Consider the following 6,668-nt stretch of genomic DNA (forward strand, 5'->3'; position numbering starts at 1 on the left):
GGGACCCTAGTGTAGTCTCATACACAAGCGGGTCATCCTCACCCACACGACCAACTTGTCATCTTTACACTCATGGCTTAGGCGCCTTCCAACCTCAACAAAGGCAATTCTAATCTTTTTTTGGTCCTCGCAGGGAAGAGTGACCACCAATGTGTGCCTCAAGGATACCAACTCCCTTAAAGCACCAACTTGTAATTTTTCAATGACCCAAACTAGTCTTCAATTGGGAGATGCCTACTTGCACCCAAAGCGATCCTTCAAAACGTCTTTATAGTCACTCATCCACACAAGGGGCAACTCATAGCCCAACACTGCAACTCACATCCGGAGCCAGCATGCTGCAACTTTCATTCGGAGTCAGGAAACACGTTCCTGCAAGAACCAAACCGATGAGCTACGAACAATGATTTTTTTCACACACACAATCCATAGAAGAACTATCAAACTCAAGGGACTAAAACAACGAGCATTTTGCTCAAGATATGTACTCTGCTAACCCATAATCTTGAGAGATAACATAGAAGTTCAATTGAGTCTCTCATCTCAAATGTGCACATCCATCCAGTTGAATCCAATGTACATTCTCTTCATGCACAAGTTAAACATCACACTCTACCTATGAGTTTGATGCACAACTGGTAGAAATCTCTGGCTTATCCACGTTTCCTTAGCCAACTGAACAACAACCTTACATTTTTGCTTACCATCGACAAGATGACTCATACTACCCTGCCAACAACTTGCTTTTGCGTTCTCTCAACCACACTTCAACTTCGTGAATTTGCATAAACAGGATAAACCATTACTGTCTTCTTTAGTATCACAATCAATGGACAATAAGGTCTTCATGAATCTTTCTACTCTAATGCCAATTTGTCATGGGCATATACTTTTTCGAAAATCCGCGATGCACTAGACTACCCAATCTAGCCAGTCTAATGGTCAAAGCTCACACACCAACACTTTTTCATATGCTGAATCATTTTATTGGCCTTTCATACCACTTTATGCACAACTGCCTAGCGAAAGTTGATCAAACATTTCTCCAAATGCGTATTATATTTAGTCCATGCCACTTATGTGCATAACTGACCCATATCAGCTAGCATATGCATGGATGCCTTAGCCTTGCGTGCTATGGAGCATATCACAACTCCATGGGCGTACCCAAGCATAACCTCGCCACAGAAGGAACAATGCCTTGCGACCCCCCAGTTCAAAGACCAGTTGATGATTGTATGTCATAGCGAAGAGCACTATCCATACTTATTCGCCGGCTCTTAGGCATTCACTCGCCTAGCCTCGAGTCACCATATTCGGTTGGAACCATCTAAGGTGATCCTTGGAGAATTAGCCCTAACCCATATGTACCCCCGTGCGTCTAAATGTTATGCATGAAAAACTCATCCAACTCGAGAGGTCCTTAACCAAATCCTCAAAGACAACATCCTCTTATTTGCTGGCATTGTTTAACCAAATAACGCTCCACGTATGTGCCACCACATACCATCGCACCAATGACAATACCATGTCGTCGCCACCGGCAGCCGGCCACGATGGACAGTCAATGGCGATCAGTCACCGTCGACCGTCATCGATTGCAATGATCGAAAGCTAACAAAAAACAAAAATCCTCTTTTGAGGGTTTAGCCCATTCTACTAGGCATTCGTCGGTTGCCGTCACCACTGGCGGTCGGCCATAGCAGCCAATGTCGGCTGCCCCCTTCGAGGGCGACCATCCTCCGTCAGCCAACCCCGTCCACCGGTGATACCAACAATGGAGGAAAATCATTAGAAACATTTTTTTTTTTTTGCAGAGGGTTAATTCCTTTATCCTAGCGTTCATCGATTGTCGTCGCGACAAGCTACCTACAATGACCAGTTTCGGCTGTCATCGACAATAGCGTCCCAATAACGATGATGATTGTCAACTGCAATGACAACTTACCCCCAATAGCCATCGTCGAAAGCTGGCCTTCACTGTCACCAGTGAAAGTGGCTATTGGCGGCCTGCTGCCTATGGGAACAACCACTCTGTTGGTTGTAATAGCTAGTAGAGAGGCTTGCAGGCTCTAACGGAGGAGCTAAATGTGGAGGGATGATGAGGCAGAAAAGATCGGTAGGAAAAACCTGGATTCTAACAAGCATCGCAAGAAGGCCAGTGCACCTACATATGCAGCGAAAGCATAGTGTGGCCTCATAACCTAATTAATGTTGGTGTAAACCAGTATGTAAAAACAAAAAGTACATATCGGTAGCCGTCATGGACGAAAGTGAGTGAAGGAAGCATTGATGCGGGTGTTTGGCGTTCTCCTCAGCCTATCGACACCTTCAATGAGCCCAGGCATTACGTCAAGAATTGTTGTTGTATCCCTCATCACGCTACCATGTGTCTTTATAGACTCTTGAGAGAAGCCTGTAGTGAGAGGTTACCGTAAGGGCCTTCCCAGTTGATGAGGAACTTGAGGTTCTCGCCCTACATCAGGTTGGGTGGTTGGGGTCCGGGGTCCTGGCTGGTCCGAGTTTGCTTCCTCTGACCATCTAAACCCACCACAGTAGTATAGGGGCTAGATGTTCTGTTGTCCCCGATCCAAAAGCTTTCAGGTTGTCATCCGGATGATTTCAGAGAGAGAGAGAGAGAGAGAGAGAGAGAGAGAGAGAGAGAGGCAGATCAAACAGAATACGGTAAATGGTGAGAGAGAGGAAAACGGTGAATCTTTTTTATGTGTTTAAGTTTTTTTTTTAAAAATCAACCTTAACGGCATAATGCCCTTTCTTTTTGGGGAAAACGGGATTGCCACGTGTAAAGCTGACCAATGGGGGCTCAGCATGGTTGGTAGGAGCTGTACTCCTTGTGGTGGGACGTTGCAGGTTTAAAAGCAGTAGTACGTTGAATAATAACTGGTGTGTCTGCATAACCCATATTGCCTTAAAAAATAAAAAACAAAAAAAAAAAAATCCTAAAACTGATTTTAATGATGAGACAAATGGCCTGATTTCACCCAAGTGTCACTTGACCATCCAGCAATCTCATTCAACCCCTTTGCTTCCCTGAATTGATCTTGAATGATGATCCTGTACAGGCAGATCTGCTTTGCCAGTTCTCTATTATGTACGATATATTTTACCAAAAGTCGAGTCATTTAACGGCCCGTGCCAATTTGTTGCAAGCAAATACATAGAGCAACACCACCGAGGTGTCAAGCTGAAGGCCCGGGATCAAATCCTTCTGACACATGGACATGGGGCAGCTATTGTTCCACTAAAGGTCCGCCTAACCCCCAGCTTGCCTTTCAAAAAATAAATAAATACATGAAAGTGAAACAACTACTTGGTAGGTTTTTTTAGAAAAAGAATGCTTTTTTTATTATGTCACTGAATGCACATGCTTAAAGATTTGCACAAGTGAGTCTATGTTTGTTTCATTCACTGTTCATGAGAAATTGCTGAGCTGATCTCTCTTTTCCTTTCTTTTACACAGTGTGTGTGAAACAAACATCAAATCAACATGGTGGGAAAGTGTTACGTTGGTACAAGTGGGGACTCAAGCTTTTCACCGCCTATCATCTTTTGATACCTCCGCCTATTAGGGCTGACAAACAACCCGAGCTACTGGGCTTGTAAAGAGCTCGTTCAAACTCATAAAATAAGCTTGGCAAGCTGAATCTGAATAATATGCACTCGGCTATGCTCAACTCGTATAAGTTTGTTGAGTATTAAAATATATATATATATATATATATATATATATATATATATATATATATATATATATATATATATATATATATATATAATCCGAATTTTTCCAGCTCCAAACCAATGTATTTTTTTTTTCAATAAACAAGCCAGCTTGAACTAGGCTCGTTATGAAATGGGAGCCAAACTAGAACTCTTCAAGCTCATATCTTTTAGCTGGTTTATCAGCCCTACCCCGTATGTATGAAACCGTGCGAAGCATTCTCATGGGAAGGTTGAAGTGACAGAATTTTTTTAGAAATCAATGTCTTTTGGAATAAAACAAAGCGGCGAGTTTGGTTTTACTATCTACCCAGCATTTTATCGAAAGAAATTGGTCAAAAAAGGCGATTTCGCTCTCTTTCCACGATGAATGAAATAATAATTCTTTCAGTGCTTCAATCTTGGATCATTTTGTAACAATAGAAGAATAAAGTTTTTTTTTAAGGGGACAAGAAGAAAAAGACTCTGAGGCTGCACGTTTACGTGCAGTCGACATCGGAGGGTCTCTCTCTTCCTTTTTAAAGTTTGCTCCATTACCGTCGGCTTTATTTTCCAATCACTTTCCATTCAGTTGTGAGATGATAGAAGCCTGGGTCATGGAGTTATGTGGATGAAATAAAGCAATAATATTATGGAGGACAAGAAGAAGAAGAAGCTATATATATATATATATATATATATATATATATATATATATATATATATATATATATATATATATTATTAACACGGTGTGTGCCTTTTTTCTTTATGTTTACGTAATTGGTTATTTGTCGGGTTACTTTGTTTTAGTTGATGTCGCTACTGGCTAACAATAATGCACATGTAAATGTGGTCCGGATGAAGTCCCACAAGAAGGAATATGCAAGCTCGTAAGTCAGTCTTTAACTATATATAACCAATGTGAGGTCTATAAAATCTTAAATTAATTGTGGTGGATGCATTTCCAAAAACTAATGAAGGGAATTAGTGTGTGTGTGTGTGTTTCGATGTACAAAATATTACTAAATATCCCCAAACGTGCAATCACGCACATCTGGACATCTCAACAAGTTCATCCGTTGGTTTAAAAAAAGAAGCAGGCATGGCAGGTTTATGAAGAGAATAGAAGAGATCGAAATAGGGTCGAGCTAAGGATTCGAATGTAAGTTTCAAACATCACACCAAAACTCCATCTTTCTGCAAATTCTACGTGGTGAGGATTACGACAAAACCGCAATCAGGACCAAACAGCTGAGCTGATCACTATGGTCGTCTCAGCTTTCCGGTAGGGAACCTTTTGCTTTGCGTTGCAGAAAGAAAGGGGTGCCCACACTAGGGTTGGAACCCGGGTAATTAAGTGGAGACCTCCTTATCCATGAGCCCCAGACCATGCATGGTGAGCACAACTCCTTGAGGATGAGGATGTTGGCACTTAATAATTACTAGAGGGCGTTGCTTCTGAACACACCCGCTACGAAGCTTAATTTTGCTCAAAAGCGACACTGATCAGGAGTCAAAAAGCCATGACAGTACTACGAGATTCTGAAAACAAGTGACAGCCCAAAATGATGTATACGCCCATTTTGTCCTCGAGATCGATGGTTTTCAGAGGCTCCGAAATGAGTCGAAAGTTCTGCAGCGTATGTATGGACCATCCCCCACCTAACAGTCCTCAATCCCTAAGATGGAAGTTGGACTGGTGCGGTATCTGTGAGCGGACGGTGGAGGTTGTGACTGTGAACGGCAATACGCTGCAGAGTGGGGCTTACCACATGAGGCAGGAAACTTCCCACTCCATAATATATATATATATACGCACGGGCGCTGCTGGCTTCTCCACTTATCTATACTCATCTATTGGGGATCTTGATCTTCCCTTGGAGGAAGCGTTTGGAGTTTTTGCGCTAGGGGTCTGAGTTAGACGGGGAAAGCCAAGAACCCACGGTCGTCCTTAGTTTGCTTCCAGACCGAGTCAGAAAGAACTAATTAGACTGTTCCTATGGGCGATCCCACCAAACCAATCGGTTCACTAGCGCTCTCTCAATCCCAGTCATAGTTTGTTGAGATTAGGATAAGATCATCTTATCCCAACAGATTTCCTGAAATCCTGTAAACTACCTGGGAATTTTATCTCAACAGATCTCTTAAGGATTTGTGATCCATTGTAGTCGTGATTTACTGTAATCTCTTTTATTTCGGTAACCTATGTAACCTTTATATAAACAAAATAGTATTGAAAAACGGATATGAAAAAAAAAAATTATACTCTTGGTAAAACTTCACATCGTATCAAAGCTGGTGTCCAGAAGCAAGCCTTCTTCATTCATCTTCGTTTCCATCCTCATCTTCGTTTCCATCCTCGCCTTTTGGAGTACTAGCCGGACATCAGCCGGTACTCGAACGAGTGCTGCAGGCTCCTCTGCCTCGTCGAGCTTCCTGACGTCCGCTGCAGCTAACAGTGCCTTCGACTTGTGAAGCATGACCGGCTTCCACTTCTACGTGATAGTGCAGTGGAAGAATTCTGTCCTGCCGACTCCCAATCCTACCAAAAAGATTTATTGGCAGTACCTATAATCATTTTTTTTTGTTACTGTCGGGTTCATTTTTTTTTGCTGCAAGATCCTTTGCAGTCGGCTTATGTTTTCATTTCCTGTGTTTTTGCTTTCACATGGCTGAAACCAGTCTTGCAACTCCTAACCCATCCGATGAGTTTGCAAGTTCGTTCTACCTACATCATTCTGACAGTCTAGAAATTATTCTTGTGTCTCAACTTCTTGATGGAGACAATTATAATACTTGGAGTCTAGTTTCAAAAATAAAATCAGCACTTCAGTTTTAAAGCCTGAACATGATTCATCATATTATCCTAAATGGATCCGATATAACATCATGATTCTATCATGGCAGCTAAACTTAATTTCTCCAGACTTGGCCAATAGTGCCAT

The sequence above is a fragment of the Nuphar pumila genome, chromosome 3 (assembly GCF_984573655.1).
Source record: "Nuphar pumila chromosome 3, dmNupPumi1.hap1.1, whole genome shotgun sequence".
Taxonomy (NCBI): Eukaryota; Viridiplantae; Streptophyta; class Magnoliopsida; order Nymphaeales; family Nymphaeaceae; genus Nuphar; species Nuphar pumila.